Raw genomic sequence first — 20,649 nt, 5'->3', positions numbered from 1 at the left:
GGTGTGTGCGATTGATTAGGCTAGTTGGCAGGACAGAAGGGTCTTATATTGCTAAAGGGGGGGCTGCAGCCACAGCATTGATAATTCCCTTACTGCGGTAGCCTAATTATCCGTGCACAACAAGCAGCCCGTCTGGCAACTAATTATCCTAGGTGCAGTTCCCTGACTGATCTGAGGGTAAGGGGGGCGCCAGAGAGCTGTGAGTTCCAAAGTGGAGCTGAGAAAGTGGGATATACATAAATCCCCGCAGTTCTTGGAAGGTTGTCAGCAGTGGTGGGGCATCCAAAATAACCCCCCTGAGGTAAATTGTTAGAGCAAGGTTAGCTTGCTGCATGTTTGTCACATGATGCCAGTGGTGGGATAACTAAGATAAGCCCCACTGTGCCTGTGATAGCCGTGTGCCGGCAGTGTGTCGCGTCCCTCCATCCGCTGATACACCCGTGTCAGTGATGGGATTGTGACATATTGGTGACACAGGGTCCGCTGTCCGTCGCATTTTGGTGGCAACGGGACCCCCATTCGTCACATATTTATCACAAATTTGTGACGAACGGGGGTCCCGCTGCCACCAAAACGCGATGGACAGTGGACCCTGTGTCACCAATATGTCACAATCCCACCACTGACACGGGTGTATCAGCGGACGGAGGGACGCAACAAACTGCCGGCACACGGCTATCACAGGCAGAGTGGGGATTATCTTAGTTATCCCACCACTGACACCATGGGATGAGGTGAATGGCTCCCTAAAATTCCTATTAAAAAGGGAAGAAAGAGTTTAAGGAAGTCTCTTCTATATCTGACGTTTCCTCGTTATCAGAAGAGGACTATCACAGTGAATTTTTGACCTCATCTTCCTATGGCAGTGACATAGTGGGGCAGACCTAGATTCCCTGTGGAGGACACAAAACAGTTAGGTCAACAATTGGCTTAAAAGATGAGAAGATGGCTAAATCTCTAGAAGATGTGATGTCCGTAGTGTTAGAGCAGAGAAAAAATGCAGAGATATGGTTCACAGCCTCTTAGTAACACCATACAGGGGGGCTGCCCAGTGCTAACTATAATGCATCCCATGTGAACAGAGGCCACAGTTTACAGAACCATTTGGGCCCAACTGCACCCTGAAAAGATAAAAAGTGCACAAAACATATCAATATATGTAAGGTATTGGTTAATATTATGGCCATAATACGTAAGCTGGCAAGCTAACGTCAAAGTTCCTTACACTTGCCAGTCCTACTCTAACATGAAAACCACAGAACAGAGGAAAAAATCCTTCAATATTGGAGAAAAAAACAAAAACAGGCAGAGATGCTTACCTGTATCGACAGGCCTCAATACAAATGCACTATCAGGGTGCAGCGGACCCAAGTAAAATGGCCATTTTACTTGGGTCCGCTGCACCCTGATAGTGCATTTGTATTGAGGCCTGTCTATACAGGTAAGCATCTCTGCCTGTTTTTGGTCTTTCCTTTTAATAGTAAGATCTAGGCGCTTATTAAAAGAGTGCAAATAATCTAAGAAAAATGGTGTCATGCCCTCTTCTTCTAAAAGAAGATATCGTTTTGAGAAGAAGGACTATGCGGTTTTGTACAAGGCCTCTACGACTGATGAGGCTGCATCAAAATCCTCAAAGAGGTTGGCACTATCCTTTGAAAATTCTGAGGTACTAAGAGATCCATTGGATGAAAATGGATATCTGAAACACACGTGGGAAGCAGGGGGTCTGAGGTGGAGATTGCCAAACCCTGTATCGGCTGTTCTTTTATGATTTGGCTGCTACAAGTGCAGGAAAAACTCAGAACTAAAACCCCCACAGGATAAGATTTTGGCCAACCTGCCTTTACTACAAGGAGCTGCAGCATTTCTGGCACAAACATCTGCAGACTCTGTAAGGCTCATGGCTAGGTCTGCTTGTTTGTCAAATGCAACTGTCATGATCCATGCTGGATTGTGACAGATAAAAGCACTTGTAACCTTTTTTTTTTCATTAAGCTGGTTGCTTAACCCCTTCCTGACATCAGACGTACTATCCCGTCCATGGGACCCGGGCCCCTATGCCCATGGATGGGATAGTACGTCTACCGCGATCAGCGGCGCCCACGTGGTGAGCGCCGCTGATCGCGGCCGGGTGTCAGCTGATTATCACAGCTGACACCCGGCACAAAGTGTCAGGGGCGGTCACGGACCGCCCCCGACACGTTAACCCCTTGCACACCGCGATCAAACATGATCGCGGTGTACCGGGGTTAAAGGGAAGCATCGGCAGGGTGGGGGCTCCCACCGTGCTTCCCTGAGCCCCCCACGGCAGCGCAATGTGCAGCGCTGCTGCCGGGGGCTCCTTTCCTGCAGGCCCCCGAATCCAAGATGGCGACGGGGGCCTGCAGGAAGCTGACTTCCTCAGTGCCTGCAAAGCGCAGGCATGAGGAAGCCTTGTGCACTGCCTGTGACAGATCGCTGATCTGTCACAGTGATCTGTGATGTGACAGATCAGCGATCTGTCACAGAACACTGATGTCCCACCTGGGACTATTTAATAAAGTAAAAAAAAAATTAAAAAAGTGTTAAAATAATTTTAAAAAAATCGCCAAATAAATTCCCAAAAAAAAAAATATTCCCCCAAATAAATCCATTTTCTGAAAATATAAAAAAAAAAACAATAAAAGTACCCATATTAGGTATCGCCGCGTCCGTAACGACCCGCCCTATAAAACTGTCCCATTAGTTAACCCCTTTAGTGAACCCCTTAAAAAATAAAAATAAAAAACGAAGCAAAAAATAATGATTTATTATGATACCGCCAAAAAGTGTAATAACGCGCGATCAAAAAGACACATATAAATATCCATGGTACCGCTGAAAACGTCATCTTGTCCCGCAAAAAACGAACCACCACACAGCATCATCAGCAAAAAAATAAAAAAGTTATAGCTCGCAGAATAAAGCGATGCAAAAATAATTATTTTTTATATAAAATAGTTTTCATTGCATAAAACCGACAAAACATAAAAAAACGACCTAAATGAGGTATCGCTGTAACCGTACTGACCCGAAGAATAAAACTGCTTTATGAATTTTACCACACGCGGAACGGTGTAAACGCACCCCCCCAAAAGAAATTCATGATACGCTGGTTTTTGTTCATTCTGCGTCCCAAAAATCGGAATAAAAAGCGATCAAAAAATGTCACGTGCCCGAAAATGGTACCAATAAAAACGTCAACTCGTCCCGCAAAAAATAAGACCTCACATGACTCAGTGGGTCAAAATACAGAAAAATTATAATAAAAAGCGTCTTTTAGCGTGCGACAGCCGCCAAACATAAAAACCGCCATAAATAGTAAATCAAACCCCCCGTTATCACCCCCTTAGTTAGGGAAAAATAATAAAATAAAAAAAATGTATTTATTTCCATTTTTCCATTACGGTTAGGGTTAGGGTTAGGGTAGGGTTAGGGTTAGGGTTAGGGCTAGGGCTAGGGTTAGGGCTAGGATTAGGGCTATGGTTAGGGCTAGGGCTAGGGCTAGGGTTAGGGCTAGGGCTGAGATTAGGGTTAGGGGTGTGTTGGTGTTCGGGTTGGAGTTAGAATTGGGGGTTTCCACTGTTTAGGCACATCAGGGGCTCTCCAAATGCAACATGGCGTCTGATTTCAATTCCAGCCAATTCTGAGTTGAAAAAGTCAAATGGTGCTCCTTCCCTTCCAAGCTCTGCCATGCGCCCAAACAGTGTTTTACCCCCACATGTAGGGTATCAGCCTACTCAGGACAAATTGCAAAACAATTTTTGGGGTCCAATTTCTCCTGTTACCCTTAGGAAAATAAAAAATTGGGGGCAAAAATATCATTTTTGTGGAAAAAAATGATTTTTTTATTTTCACGTCCGAGCGTTATAAACTTCTGTGAAGCACTTAGGGGTTCAAAGTGCTCACCACACATCTAGATAAGTTCCGTGGGGGGTCTAGTGTCCAAAATGGGGTCACTTGTGGGGAGTTTCCATAGTTTAGGTACATCAGGGGCTCTCCAAACGCACATGACACCCACAGACCATTCCATCAAAGTCTGCATTCCAAAACGTCACTGCTTCTCTTCCGAGCCCCGACGTGTGTCCATACAGTAGTTTTCTCCCACATATGGGGTGTCAGCGTACTCATGACAAATTGGACAACAACTTTTGAGGTCAAATTTCTCCTGTTACCCTTGGGAAAATGAAAAAATTGGGGACTAATTGATCATGTTTGTGGAAAAAATACGATTTTTTTTTTTCATGCCCGGGCCTTATAAACTTCTGTGAAGCCCTTGGGGGTTCAAAGTGCTCGCCACACATCTAGATAAGTTCCTTAGGGGGTCTCGTTTCCAAAATGGGGTCATTTGTGGGGTGTTTCCACTGTTTAGGTACATTAGGGGCTCTCCAAAGGCAACATGACACCCGCAGAACATTCCCTCAAAGTCTGCATTCCAAAACGTCACTACTTCCCTTCGAAGCCCCGACGTGTGTCCATACAGTAGTTTTCTCCCACATATGGGGCGTCAGCTTTCTCAGGACAAATTGGACAACAACTTTTGGGGTTCAATTTCTCCTGTTACCCTTGGGAAAATAAAAAAATTGGGGACTAAGTGATCATGTTTGTGGAAAAAATACGATTTTTTTATTTTCATGCCCGGGCATTATAAACTTCTGTGAAGCCCTTGGGGGTTCAAAGTGCTCACCTCACATCTAGATAAGTTCCTTAGGGGGTCTAGTTTTCAAAATGGGGTCATTTGTGGGGGGTTTCCACTGTTTAGGTACATTAGGGGCTCTCCAAATGCAACATGACACCTGCAGACCATTCCATCAAAGTCTGCATTCCAAAACATCACTACTTCCCTTCCGAGCCCTGACGTGTGTCCATACAGTAGTTTTCTCCCACATATGGGGCGTCAGCGTACTCAGGACAAATTGGACAACAACTTTTGGGGTTCAATTTCTCCTGTTACCCTTGGGAAAATAAAAAAATTGGGGACTAATTGATCATGTTTGTGGAAAAAATACGATTTTTTTATTTTCATGCCCAGGCATTATAAACTTCTGTGAAGCCCTTGGGGGTTCAAAGTGCTCACCTCACATCTAGATAAGTTCCTTAGGGGGTCTAGTTTTCAAAATGGGGTCATTTGTGGGGGGTTTCCACTGTTTAGGTACATTAGGGGCTCTCCAAAGGCAACATGACACCCGCAGACCATTCCATCAAAGTCTGCATTCCAAAACATCACTACTTCCCTTCCGAGCCCCGACATGTGCCCATACAGTAGTTTTCTCCCACATATGGAGTATCAGCATACTCAGGACAAATTGGACAACAACTTTTGGGGTCCAATTTCTCCTGGTACCCTTGGGAAAATAAAAAAATGGTGACTAAAAGATCATGTTTGTGGAAAAAATGCGAATTTTTTATTTTCACGCCCGGGCGTTATAAACTTCTGTGAAGCACTGGGGGGTTCAAAGTGCTCACCACACATCTAGATAAGTTCTTTGGGGGGTCTAGTTTACAAAATGGTGTCATTTGTGGGGGGTTTCCACTGTTTAGGTACATCAGGGGTTTTCCAATCGCGACATGGTGTCCGATCTCAATTCCAGCCAAAAACGTCAAATGGCGCTGCTTCCCTTCCGAGCTCTGCCATGCGCCCAAATAGTGGTTTACCCCCACATGTGGGGTATCAGCGTACTCAGGACAAATTGCACAATAACTTTTAGGGTCCTGTTACCCTTGGAAAAATAAGAATTGAGGGTGAAAAGATCATTTTTGTGGAAAAAATATGATTTTTTAATTGTATGGCTTTATGTTATAAACTTCTGTGAAGCCCTTGGGGGTTCAAAGTTCTCACCACATATCTAGATAAGCTCCCTGGGGGGTCTAGTTTCCAAAATGGGGTCACTTGTAGGGGTTTTCCACTGTTTAGGTACATCAGGGACTCTCCAAACGTGACATGGCGTCCGATCTGAATTCCAGACAATTTTGCATTGAAAAAGTCAAACGGCGCTCCTTCTATTCTGAGCTCTGCCATGCACTGAAACAGTCGTTCCCCCCCACATATCAGGTATCAGCGTACTCAGGACAAATTGCACAATAACTTTTGCAGTCCAATTTCTCCTGTTACCCTTGGTAAAATAAAAAAAATTGAACCTGAAGTATTTTTTTTGTGAAAAAAAGTTAGATGTTCATTTTTTTTTAAATTTTCAAAAAAATTCCTGTGACGCACCTAAAGGGTTAATAAACTTCTTGAATGTGGTTTTGAGCACCTTAAGGGGTGCAGTTTTTAGAATGGTATCAATTTTGTGTATTTTCTATCATATAGACCCCTCAAAGTGGCTTCAAATGTGATGTGGTCCGCAAAAATAAAATGGTGTTGTAAAAATGAGAAATCGCTGGTTAACTTTTAACCCTTATAACTTCCTAACAAAAAAAAATTTTGGTTCCAAAATTGTGCTGATGTAAAGTAAACATGTGGAAAATGTTAGTTATCAAGTTTTTTGTGTGCCATATCTCTGTGATTTAAGGGCATAAAAATTCAAAGATGGAAAATTGCGAAATTTTCAAAATTTTGGCCAAATTTCCATTTTTCTCACAAATAAACGCAAGTTATTTGAATGAAATTTTACCACTAACATGAAGTACAATATGTGACGAGAAAACAATGTCAGAATCACCGGGATCCATGGAAGCGTTCCAGAGTTATGACTCATAAAGGTACAGTGGTCAGAATTTAAAAAATTGGCCCGGTCATGAACGTGCAAACCACCCTTGGGGGTGAAGGGGTTAAAGTTAGTTTTGTCACCGTTGGCCATTAGGGTCATTACACAGTGGTGTCTTTTGTTCTAGTTTGCCCCCGGTGGTGGTTAGCGTTATTACACGGGAATCACTAACAGGTGTGATTGCTCTGGCTTAACTATATAGGAGTGTCTTGTTCTTTCACTCATTGTTGGTGATATTGGTCATTTCCAACCATCCTTGGTGGAGGAAGGAGCTAGAGAGAGTTCCTTGCAGCACAGTCAGAGCCCTGGTGTGGAAGGAGCTACAGAGAGGAGTTCCTTGCAGCTCTGACAAACTTGGTGTAGTAGCAGCTATTCAGGAGGAAAGCTGCATTCTGCTGCTGAACTCTGTTGCTGGGAGCAAGAGCAACAGAGCAAAGCTAAGTGGTGTTTTCCTTTTGTGTGTTTCAGTACAGTGGTGGGATTAGGTTCTGCACCATCCATTTCACTAGAAAGGGCTAGGTGCAGGGCACGCTAGGGTTTTTAGGTATCTTGCAGAGCGCCAGGTGCGGAACCTGCATAGGGACTGTTATGAGTGTAGAGACACTGACTCAGGGGAGTGCAGGAGGTCTCCACATCCCCGTTCCCTATCGCAGGGCTCTCCATTGTATCGGTTTCCCTGGTGTTTCCCTTTATTATTTAAATTCACCCTGCTGGAGGCAGGGTATCCAGATTCACGTGTAATACTGAAATTCACCTGCTGGAGGCGGTGTATCCGGCTGCATGTTATATTATTTAAATTCGCCTACTGGAGGTGGTGTATCCAGGGTCATGTGTGTCAGAGAAATTTGCCCTGCTGGAGGTGGTGTGTCCAGTCACACGTAACCATCACAACAGCAATATGGGTTTTATGGCTCAAAGGCTGTCCAGGAGACCTTTAGTCTGAAAACAAACTATGCACTATCCCGTGTGATAGCCAATTTTTGTTCTGGAGAAAATTGGACGTTATCTTAGAAAAGGCAGGTGAAAGGAAGATTTCCTATAGGAGGAAAATATATAATAGGGGACGTCCTGCAGGGGAGAGAAGAAAGTGGGAGTTCAAAAGTAGGAAAGAGCCCGGATTTACTGTATATACTCATGTATAAGCCGACCCGTGTATAAGCCGACCCCCTAATTTTGCCACAAAAAAACTGGAAAAACTTATTGACTCATGTATAAACCGAGGGTGGAATCCATAGACTATGCCCCCATATGCTGCTCCATAGTTTATGCCCCCATATGCTGCTCCATAGAATATGCCCCCATGTGCTGCTCCATAGATTATGCCCCTATATGCTTCTCCATAGTTTATGCCCCATATGCTTCTCCATAGTTTATGCCCCCATATGCTGCTCCATAGAATATGCCCCCATATGCTGCTCCATAGATTACGCCCCCATATACTTCTCCATAGTTTATGCCCCCCATATGCTGCCCCATAGACTGTACCCCATATGCTGCTCCATAGACTATGCCCCCATATGCTGCTCCATAGAATATGCCCCCATATGCTGCAAAAAAAGCCTTACTCACCTCTCCTGGGTCCATTGCCGCTGTCTGCAGCTTCTTGTGTCAGTGACTGTTCAGCCAGCAAAGGGGCAGCGCGCACTAACCACGTCACCGTGCCCCCTGCTGCCTAAACGTCACTGACACAGGATGCAGCAGATACAGCGGTGAGCAGCGATGGACCGGGGACAGGTGAATATTTCTATACTCACCCATCCAGCCGTGGTCTCTGCAGCCTCGCTTCTCCACTGTCTCCCTTCCTGTCTTCAGCGGTAATGTGGTACCGCTCATTACACTCATGAATATGCGCATATTCATGAGTGTAATGTGCGGTACCACGTGACCACTGAAGACAGGAAGGGACACAGTGGAGAAGTGAGGCTGCAGAGACCGAGGCAGGACAGGTAAGTATGATCTCTGACACCCCCGCTCCCCCTCTCCTGCCGACCCCCAGGTATTTGACCCGTCTATAAGCCGAGAGGGGGACTTTCAGCCCAAACAAATGGGCTGAAAATCTCAGCTTATACACGAGTATATACGGTATGTTTGAAAGTCCCTCTTCAGCATCCAAGAAGTCCTCTCAATGACGTCAGGCTACAAGTAGGGGGAAGTCTTTCCCTCTTCATCCAGGCCTCTGACAACATCTTTTCCAGTGGCTGGAGTTTGGACAGAATAAGAAAAGTTCTAAAAATAGAATTTTTTCATCTGCCGTGTCAGATATTTTTTAGTGACACCCCCCAGGAAGTCTTCAGAAGAACAGCTAGCCCTAGAGATGGAAGTCTTGCGCTTGATAGAAAAACAGGTTCTGTGAAAGGTTCCAGATGAAGAAAACGGAAGGAGATTTTATTTCCCCCTCTTTAGTATAAAATGAAACCAGATGGTTCATTCAGAACCATCATCAATCTGAAGAACATCAACCGGTGGATAGAAAAATATTCAGAATTGAGAGTCCTCAGTGGTTGATACCTTTTAATTGCTATCTGAAAAGATGGTAACAAATTGCAAGCTTTCGAGACTACTGAGGTCTTTTCATCAGGCATTGACTAATACAAAATCTGAAGAATCACATATTTATACACAGCACAGCACAGCACAGAAAAAATGCGATAGATAAGACAAGTGACGTGAAGCAGAATTATCATTATGGGAGAGAGATAGACATATTGTAAATATTGGAACAGTTCATAGATAAGGAGTTTTTATTGTCCTCTAATTGGGGCTGGTTCTATGTTGTGATGCCCCCCACAAAGTCTTAGGAGCAAATTCCTTAATTGATGTAAAAAGACATAAATCCATGCGACACATTCATTCCTGCATTGATAGTGTCAGGGGCTGTCATGAGCTTGTACTCCCAGACTTTTCTGTCTCTCTGAGATGTGAAGTTACCTTTCAATACCATTTCATATCCATGGTGCTGTGATCAGGCATACAGAAATGTTTTGCCACTTCAGATTTTGTATTAGTCAATGCCTGATGAAGAGACCTCAGTAGTCTCGAAAGCTTGCAATTTGTTACCATTTTTTCGGTCAGTCATTAAAAGGTATCAACCACTGAGGACTCTCAATTCTGAATATTTTTCTATCTACTGGCTAACACAGTACAAAGATATACATCTTTCCTGCATCAACCGGTGGATAAAAAATTCACGGCCATTAAACTCCTTTTTCACAATTGTTTCATGGTGGTCATCAACTTAAAGGATTATTATTATCACATACCTATTCATATAGACAATCTAATGTATCTGTGAATGACCCTCTATGTACAGGGCTAAACCAGGCATTATCAATTCAGAGCCCTTGCATTCGGTACAGTCGCTCCAAGGATTTTCACAACGGTAATTACAGTAATTGCCTACTTTCACGTACAGAACACCAATATCGTTCCTTACTTAGACTTCCTCATAGTGGTGAAATCAGAGGACCACTGTGCAACACAATTGAGAGATGTGAGAGTCATCTTAGATCTTAGCTGAATGGTAAACATTCATAAGTTGAGATAAAATCCAGTAAGAATATAGTGTAGTGCAGCAGGGTTTGTGCAGTGTGACAAACAGGCAGTGACCACAGGAAAGTTCACAGCAAACATGTTTAATGTCCAAACTCACACAGTGCACGTGCTGTGCACTCACATAATGCATGTGCTGTGCTATCCTCTACAGTCCGTGAGCAGTTGCTGTGGGCGACTGCACCGCCATGAACCCTGAGGGTGCCAGGCCTTTGGATCCACTTGGCCCTGTGTTGCCTCACACAGGTTGAGCTCTGCAAATCCTTCTGCTCTGCCTGCTTGCAAGAACAAAACTGACACACCCCACCCCTTTACTGCAGGGGTTTTACAATAGAACCTGTGGCCATAGGCCACATGGAAAACCTGTGGTCAGGGAAGGAAATGGACCACCCCACTACCATCCTGTAGTCCATTTCAAAAATACAAGTCCATGTCAGGTTTTCTTAAATCCACCTTGGAGAAATAGCTTGCTCAAGATCAACACTTACTTCTATTTTGCCTTGCAATAACAGCTATGCCTGTGACTGCAATGCACTCCCCCGACCTCCATATGCTTCTTTACACATCCTTGGGGACACATAGCGATCCTCGCATATGACACCGCTCACTGCCTCACAATAGTAATTTCTGGGCCTTATTCTGAATTCCAAAAAATGGACAAGATGGTAAACCTTGCTTCGGCAGCAATAGAAGATACAAAAATGACCCTAAGAAAGGCAATGTCCCTGTTAGGAACCCTAGCATCCAGCATACCAGGAGTGAGATGAGCCAAGCTACACACGAGGCAGCTTTAATGGGAGATTATGTAGGCACAGAAGTTACTAAAAGGACATTTAGAAGGGTAGGTTGAACTTTCTTTAGAAACCAGAAACTCCCTCTCGTGGTGGGAAGATAGGGCAAACCTAAACTCAGTGGTCCAATGGATAAAGCCAGTAAGCGACATTGTCACAATTATGTGAGCAATTCAGCTTGGGGGCACAATTGAGAGATCGTACAATTCAGGGTTCTTGGTCACTCTTTGAGAGGGGTAAATTGTCTAACCCACCAACCTACTGTCTCCTTCCCCACCATCCTGTAGCATGTAAGCCTGAAAGGGCAGGGTCCTCTTCCCTCTGTATCAGTCTGTCATTGTAAGTTTGATTACTGTAAGTGATATCTGTAATTTGTTTGTAACCCCTTCTTATGTACATCACCATGGAATCAATGGTGCTATATAAATAAATAATAATAATAATAACCTGAAAGAGTTGTGGGCTGCACAAAGAGCTTTAAGGGGCATTCTCCCTACCCTTCTTGGTCGCCACATTCATGTCATGTCTGATAATCGGCATACAGTGGCATATATCAACCACACAGGGGAACAAAGTCCCACTCCCTTTTGGAAGCAGCAGGCAGTCACTTTCAGCTGGCAGAACAACATGTTCAGTCCCTAACAGCGCTGCACATAAAGGGGACAGAGAACACAAAGACAGACTTCCTAAGCATCTACAGACTGAAACAACGGGAATGGACCCAGGATTCCCAATGGGAATCTCCCAGGTGTTTCACTGGATAGTTCTCTCATGGGTGTTGCAAGAAATAGACTTGCTCGCAAACAAACAGAACAAGAAAGTGAAAAGATTCTGTTCACAAAACCATAGGGAAAACGCTTAAGCAGTAGATGCCCTTCAAATCCCCTGGAACTTCAGAATTTTATATGCCTTTCCTCCGATAGCGATGATCCCAGCAGTTGTGAAGATGGGTGATTCTGCTTGCTCAATTCTGGCCAAAAAGAACGTGGTTTTCCCTTTTGAGGATAATGTCAGTGTCAGAGCCTTGGATCCTGCCAGAGATCCCGGACTTTCTCACTCCAGGGTCCAGTATGCCACTCTCAAGTGAAGGGCTTCCATCTAGCAGCATGGAATTTTAAAGGGCAATACTGAATCAGAAGGGTTTTTCTCCAGGGTTAGTCTCCACCTTGTTACAGAGAAGAAAATCTATAAAAACAAAAATTTACATCAGGGCGTGGAGAATATTTCTGGAATTTTCAGGGAAGTCTTTGGGTAAAAAAGCTCCAGTCAGTTCCATCCTAGAGTTTCTCCAGAGGGGCTTTGAGCTAGGGTTTACTATTAGCACCCTCAAGATTCAGGTTTCAGGCTTGGGTGCATTAAAAATATTATAATCTTGCAGCTAATACATGGGCATTGAGTTTCATAAAATCCTGAGATAGATCCTGGCAAGACCGAATTCAAAGGGTTCCCCCATGTGACCCATTCGGGTCTTTACAAGAGTAGTCAGCTAAGTATCTTACCCTTAAGCTATTATATTGGTAGCACTGACCTCGGACAGCAGGGTTAGCGATATCCAGGCCCTTTCAATAAACCCTTCTTATACCCAAGTGTATGAGGATAATATTATATTGAGACCTAATCTGGTCTAACTTCCCATGGTAGCACTAAAGTTTCATAACAGTCAAGAAATTATCCTTCGATGTAATAACCTTAGGAATTTAAGCAAAGAAAAATTTCACAGTCTAGATGTTAGCAGAACATTGTTAGAGTGCATATCTATATCTAGTTAGTGGTGGAAAACCCAGTCCTTGTTTGTAGTCTTTCAGGGTAACAGAAAGGTGTATGGGGTATCTAAGTGTCCCATTGCAAAGCCAATCAGGGAGGCCATTAGATTAGCCTACTCTGCTGGCGGTGCTCCGGTTCCTGAATGCATCAAGGCTCACACCACCAGAGCTGTGACGACATCCTTGGCAGAGAAAGCGGAGGTATCGATTGATCAGATTTTTAATTCCAGAAAAAGAGAATGGTTAGCACTCACCAATCTTGAAATTCCACACTTTGTTGGTAACAATAAAACATCTTCACTGGGAGAGTAAGAAAAGGAGTGTGCAGGTGACGATGGCCATTTCGTGCTGTGACGCTTCTATGGGTCAATAGGTCAGAGGATGTGACGGATAGAGAAATATCTGTACACAGATATGCTCCTCCCACACAACCCTGAACCTAGATGCAATGAAATACATATAAAAACAAAACACAATACAATTCATAAACATGAAAACAGCAAATGAGCACAACTATAAATTTACAAGAAAATAGACATATCTACTCTGTCATTGAAACCGGTGGATTCCATTGCCCGAGCGTACAATGATCCACCTGGCTTCTCATCTTAATAGGAGTTTATGCAGACCTCCCCCTTGAGGGGGTAGGGAGACTTTTTCTAAACCCGCAAATGACAAAACATTAGGATCTCCCACATGGCAATCTCTGATATGATTGATTAAACGGGGCACCCCTTTACCAGAAGAAATAGACTTAAAGTGTTCTTTAAATCTAACATATAGGGGGCGTATCGTTTTGCCAATATAAAATTTTTTACATGGACAAAAAATAGCATACACTGCAAAATCTGTCTTACATGAAATGAACTCAGAAACTGAATGACTTATTGCCCCCACTCGAATACAACGAATTGTGATATGAAGTTTACAGAAGGGACAATGGCCACACTTATAATTACCCTTAGGGATACCTGAACCTAACCAATCTTTATTTTCCTTTTTAATGCAATTCTGGACAAGAATGTCCCTTAATCTCGTGCTGTGTCTGCAGGAAATCAAAGGACCCCTCACAACAATACCTGCCAGCTCTTTATCACGCTCTAAAATATGCCAGTTTTTCTGATTGTGGATCGAATGTAGCTATCCATTGGGCCATATTGGAAACAAAACGTAAACCTCTTATCTTTTTTCTTTTTAACAAGTGTTTTTTTAGCTACCATTTTCCCCTTTGCTCTATCTAATGCCATATTTAATAGGGCATCGGGAAATCCTCTATTTCTGAATCTGTCATATAGTTCCACTAACTGTTCATTAAAACCCTCTCAAATTGATAACCCTTTTGACTCTAAGAAGCTGACTATAAGGCAATGATTGTTTTGTATAGAACGGATGAAAACTATCAAAACACATCATCGAATTTGTAGCAGTTGGTTTTCGATATAAAGTGGTACAAATACTCCCATCTTCAATCTTTACCAGCACATCCTGAAATTCCAACTGTGAGCGGCCAAATTTAGATGTAAAAGACATATCCCATTGGATAGCTACATTCGATCCACGATCAGAAAAAAAATGGCATATTTTAGAGTGTTATGAAGAGCTGGCAGATATTGTTGCGAGAGGTACTTTGATTTGTAAATTTACAGTTGTGCACATTTGTTGTTTTCATATTTTTGAATTGTATTGTGTTTTAAATGTTTTTATATGTATTTCATTGCATCTGAGTTCAGGGTTGTGTGGGAGAAGCATACGTGTGCATGGGTATTTCTCTTTCCGTCACATCCTCTGATCTATTGACCCGTAGAAATGACACAGTGCGAAACGGACATTGTCACCTGCACATTCCTTTTCTTACTCTCCCAGTGAAGTTGTTTTATTGTTACCAATAAAGTGAGGAATTTCAAGAATGGTGAGTGCTACCCATTGTCTTTTTCTGGATCTGCGATATTGTTGTTTCTGGGTGAGCACCGAAGTCTAGGGGTATACAGTATGTCTGCAGTATTTTCTAACACCACATTGATTTGCGTAGTTGGAGCGGTATCAGCAGTGCTGTCCTCTTTCTTCTATTGGAGATATGGACTGATTAATAATTCCGCCAACTGGTCCTCACCTTCTAATTTCTTTAGGCACTACAGACTGGAAATATCCTCCTCTGCTGACTTAACCTTTGGTAGAAGTGTGCTGCAAGCAGTGGTCCCTCCCTAAGGTGTTTCATTTCTCCATAAATAGCTCATGTGTGCTGTTATCGGTGAAGGGAAAGCACCAAGGTTACTTACTGGTAACTGTTTTTTTCCAGAATCCATGACAGCATCCATGTAATTTCCCACCTTTTTTCTCACCATATGGGTGTACACTATAGAATGGGTGTTTTTGATGTGGTGTCAGTTATGTATATTTTTTTATGGAGGCCCTGTCATGCTCTGAAACCCATCTAATGCCATATACAAACTCAAGAGTATACTGGGCTTTTATCTACCAAGGAAGTGTCGTAGATTTGTTTCTGAAAATATCCATCCCAAAACCCTCTCTTTCCCACTCTAGATTGGCCTCATTAGCATCATATATATTTGTTACTGTGTACTTTTTAAATACTTTTTCTATGCTGACACATCCTTTAGACTCATTTTGGTTACTATGTAGCCTTTATTTTATTGTTCAGTCTGTGAAATGCTACAGCTCAATGTCAAACTGTCACTGCATATGACAACATTATTCATCTGTAAGCAGTATCCATAGACATTAAGCACAATAGTCAATTGTAACTGTGAAGTTTCGATTTAAGATGTACTGTATGCAAAAATTTCAAAGTCATGAAATACGTTTTCTCTGAACTTGACTTTCAGTAGCAGAGGGTTTTTATAGTGTCAAGTGTCGGATGACAGGATTTACATTATCATTGACAAAAGGGATGAATTTTAAAGTAAATCTGGAATGTTTGAATGTTAGAAATCAGCTAAATGCCCATGTACATTATTATTAGCTGTCAGTTTGATTGTTCACAGTATAATCAAAACAGAAATTCAGTTCTATCATAAGACTCTTTAAAACACCTTAGATTTGTTCTTTAGAACATTGATGACATTTCATGAATATTTTGACACAAGAACTATTCAGTATAGTAATTTAACATGTTCTAATGCAACAGAAGAACTGTTCCAGATGAAGACTCCTGACTTGAATGAAAATATACATTAAGCACATTCAGTAGGGAAAATAAGTATCTGATACACTGCCCATATTGCATGTTTTTCCGCTAACAAAGAATGGAGAGGTCTGTAATTTTTATCGTAAGTACATTTCAATTGTGAGAGACAGTATTTAAAAAAAAAATCCAGAAAATCACAATGTATGATTTTAATATAACTAATTTGCATTTTATTACATGAAATAAGTACAGTATATGATACAATTGAAAAATAGAGCTTAATTTTTTGTATAGAAACATTTGTTTGCAATTACAGACATCAGACATTTCCTGAATTTCTTGATCAAGTTTGCATATACTGAAGCAGGGATTTAGGCCCACTCCTCTATACAGATCTTCCCTAGATCTTGAAGGTTTTGGGGCTGTGGCTGGGCAACAGTGAGTTTAAGCGCCCTCCAAAGATTATCTATTGGGTTTAAGTCTGGAGATAAGCTAGGCCACTCTATGACCTTGAAAGGCTTCTTACGACTCTTTAGGTGCCCTGGCTGTGTGTTTTGTGTCACTGTCATGCTGGAAGACCCAGCCACAACTCATCTTCAATGCTTTTACTGAGGGAAGGAGGTTGATGGCTAAAATCTTGCAATACATGATCCGTCCATCCTCCCTTCAATATTGTGCAGTTGTCCTGTCCCCTTTGCAGAAAAGCACCCCAAAAGGATAATGTTTCCCCCACCATGCTTCACGATTGGGACGGTGTTCTTCAGTTTGTACTCATCCTTCTTCTTCCAAACACGGCGAGTAGTCTCACTTGACCACATGACCTTCTCCAATGCCTCCTCTGGATCATCCAGATGGTCATTGGCAAACTTCAAATGGGCTTGGACATGTGCTGGCATGAGCAAGGGGACTTTCCGCGCCCTGCACTATTTTAACCCATGGCCGCATAGTATATTATTAACGGTAATATTTGAAACTGTGGTCCCAGCTCTCTTCAGGTCATTGACTAGGTTCTCCTGTGTAGTAGTGGGCTGATTCCTGATCTTTCTTAGAATTATCCATACCTCATGAGGAGAGATCTTGCAAGGAAAGACTGACAGTTATCATGCATATCGTCAATTTTCTAATAATTGCGCAAACAGTTGTTGCCTTCTCATCAAGCGGCTTGCCTATTATCTTGTAACCCATCCCAGCTTTGTGCAGGTCTACAGTTTTTTCTCTGGTGTCCTTAGACAGCTCATTGGTTTTGGTAAGGTGAAGAGGTTGGAGTGTTATTGATTGTGCGGATAGGTGTGTTTTATACAGGTAGCAAGTTCAAACAGATGCAATTAATATAGGAATAAGTGCAGAGTTGGAGGGCTTCTTAAAGAAAAACAAAAAAAGGTCTGTGATAATTAGAATTCTTGCTGGTCAGTAGGTGATCAGATAATTATTTCATGCAATCAAATGCAATTTAATTATTTAAAAATCATACAATGTGATTTTCTGGTTTATATTTTTAGATTCTTTCACAGTTGAAGTGTACCTATAATAAAAATTGCAAACTTCTCCATTCTTTGCAGATTTTGTCCCTGGTGGGATTTGAACTCAGGATTTCAAAATCTTTGTTAGTAAGCACATCTCATTTGCTGAGATAGTCCATCCACCTGACAGGTATTCTTTGTAGGTGGGAAAACTTACAAAATTAGCAGTGAATCAAATACCTCTCTTCCCCACTGTACTGCATAGAATGATAATGGTATAGCGCAGAAGTTTCATACATAGTACACATGCACTAATACTGTAAATGTAAGTAAGGAACCGAGTAAATATCTGCCACTATCATTTAATTTACTTAAATCCCTGTCCAATTAGTTACTATTTACAAGTAATTAATTATTCTGGTAAATGAAAATGCAGAGGCTGCTTTGAGGAAGACCATTATGATGCAGTTTTTTAAGACAAAACAATGAATAGGCAAAAAAAAGAAGTCAAATCTTAATAATCTTAATAATTTCCTTCTCTATTCTTTCCAAATTTTGCTTTGGTGTTAAAAACTAAATGAAAAAAAAACTGTATTTAAATGGCACATGTGAAAGTTTTCTAATGGCCCCTCTTTCCTAATTGGGATTGTTACTTTAATTTGCATTATTTCTGACTAAACATTGCGGGAATTGTCCAGGCATAGTGCTGAGTGAGCATGCTCACCACTGCTCGATACTCGATCTAGCATCCGGGTGGTGGGGTGAGCTCATTGCTCAGAGAATTGCAGGTGCTCAAGTGCTATGTTCGAGTTTCCGCCTCACATGTTTTGTGGCTGTTAGGCTGCATGTGACTTGCATTAGCTATGGTAAATCTGCATGTTAAGAAAAAAGCACATAAGTTGTAAGTGCATTTACACAGGTGCTTTTTTGCCTGGTTTAGCCTAATAAATTATTTTTAAAAATTACTTGGCATCCCCCCCTATTTTTGATAACAAGCCAAGGTAAAGAAGACAGCCACTGGTTTACATTATCAGAATTGGAAGGTCCCTGGTTATTGGCACCTTCCCAGCCTAAAATATAAGCCCATAGCCACCCCAAAATTGACGCATCATATGCTCCAATTCTGACACTTTGCCCAGTTTTTCCCGGTAGACCTGGTGTGGTGGCAAACTAGGTAATGGTATTTGTGGTTGAAGACAACTGTGATTTGTCAAAAATCACAGCTGCTGCAACCCCTGGGGTTAGTAATAGTGAGGTGTCTGACACCCCCATAATAAAAAAATAAAAATACAAGCATAAAAAAAACTTTATTTGATTAAAGACTTCCCATTCCCAACACTATCCCATATTCAGCAATTTATTGAAAAAGAAATGAAAAAATCCTATGCAGGTCCATGGTAATCCAAGCTTTCCAGTATTGAGTTTCAACGCAAAATGAGTATTTTTTTGTAGAATTTGTTGAAGTTAGTGAATTGAAATTTCAAAAGATCAGGATCATGCATTTTAAACTAAAGTTATGGTCATAAATGTGCTGTTATACTGATTAATTAAGGCACCTTGAGGAAATCCATAGCCTAGTTGTTGTTTAATTATCATTAATAGTTTGGGTTTCCTAAGTTTTCTGTGCATCAGGGTGGGACTGTGAAGCAGGGCTGTTGGTTAGGTCTTCAGCTCTGAATGACCCCTCATCTGCTTCTCGTGTCCATGTCTTCTTACTGTTTTAAATTTTGTGTCTCAGTCAGAACATGCCTCCATATCACCTCCAATCTGTGGAATGCAAGTTGTCTCATTATTATCGGTCAGACCCAACATAAAATAAGAGATGACTCAAAATGAGTAGACTCCACTCTCTATATTTGATGCACTCTATCAATAAACACCAATACAAAGTAGGTAGGTCAAAGAGTAATAGAAACGCGTTGAAACATGTTGTGACTAAAAAGCCCTTTTCCTCATCATCTTTTCAGAAGAATTAGTTCACTCGAGTAGAGCAGCCCACCTACGTGTTAATCCAACTGGATCCAATATCTCCTGCAGGATTTATCCACCAGCCATCGGGCCGAAGCAGCTATTTTTCTTCATACCTACCTAGGAGTTGTGTCTGTCACAAAACCACGAGGGGAGCATTACCAGCACTCTCCAATTCTCCCTTCATAAGGTATCACTCTATTGTGCACTTTGTTTCCCACTACTAGATTTACACAACAACATAAGGTTAACTGAGCAACTAGATTTTTATAATTAGCATGGGTTTCCAATTGCAAACAATTTTGTGTATAGAATCTACTTAATCTGGGAAGTAAAACGTATCAAATAATAAAGAGGCGTCTGAATACATTCTTGGGGTAATAAATGAGAAGTATGCACAAATCATAATAGAGAAAGCAGGGATACTTTTATGGTACTAGATGGTGCATCTTATTCAAATAATGCATAAGATGAAATGCTTAAAAAGGGGTCAATAGAGTATACATTATAAAAACAGTGGAGGAGGGGTAGTTTCAAATCTTAGCTGTTAAATAAAAAAGATAAAATCTAACTGTTCATTTAATCTATAAGGTGACAATGAATTAAAAATCCAATTGATTTAACTTTGCAGTACTAACTGATCAAAGTTGCCTCCTCATGGTGCTCTAGACACCTTGTCAACACCTATGATGGAATGTTACCTCCATGTACAGTAGATCACTCACATGTCTAGCTAAAGGGACATCCCATTGAGATTCACTGATTCAGTATCATCAACTTCCTATTTTATCCCATACATACAGGTTCTCATGATTTTGTAGTCCGAGTCAGCAAATTCTCTTATTCCTTACCTCTGGTAATCCCTTTGTTGATACCTATTTTCCTAATTTTTGGTTGTCTCTTCAATATATTCTCATCATAACAAATTCTGCATATCCTCAATAGGGTTCTGGGTGACGACTACCTCATCTTTCATCAGGTTTTGGTAGGTGGTTGATAAGTATTAAAGACTGATTTCAAAAGGAAAGCATAGCTTCAAAGAGCTCTGTAATATAAGAGAAGAAAAAAAAAAAGAGTTTCGGGAACTCCAAGTTGGTAAAATCTTCAAAAATTTATTTAGCCATTTTAAAAGAAGGAAAAATTAAAAAAACACCTGATGCATTTCTGGCTCAGTAGTTGCGACCATAGTCATTTGGACAAAATCAATATATATATATATATATATAATAAATCATTTTTGCAGTTCAT

The 20,649-nt window shown here is 41.5% G+C and overlaps 1 protein-coding gene across 1 annotated transcript in view; it reads left to right on the top strand.

Annotated features, from left to right (window-relative positions):
• Positions 1 to 20,649, top strand: part of TENM2 (teneurin transmembrane protein 2) — a 6,300,157-nt gene that overhangs the window by 11,329 nt on the left and 6,268,179 nt on the right. Inside the window, exon 3 of the mRNA XM_073589482.1 lies at positions 19,401 to 19,591. The gene's annotated coding sequence lies outside the window, so the exon portion shown is untranslated. The remainder of the gene's footprint in view (positions 1 to 19,400; positions 19,592 to 20,649) is intronic.

This window comes from Dendrobates tinctorius, unplaced genomic scaffold (genome assembly GCF_039654945.1).
Source record: "Dendrobates tinctorius isolate UK_male_01 unplaced genomic scaffold, ASM3965494v1 ptg000108l, whole genome shotgun sequence".
Classification (NCBI taxonomy): Eukaryota; Metazoa; Chordata; class Amphibia; order Anura; family Dendrobatidae; genus Dendrobates; species Dendrobates tinctorius.
This window is presented reverse-complemented; position numbering and strand designations above follow the sequence as displayed.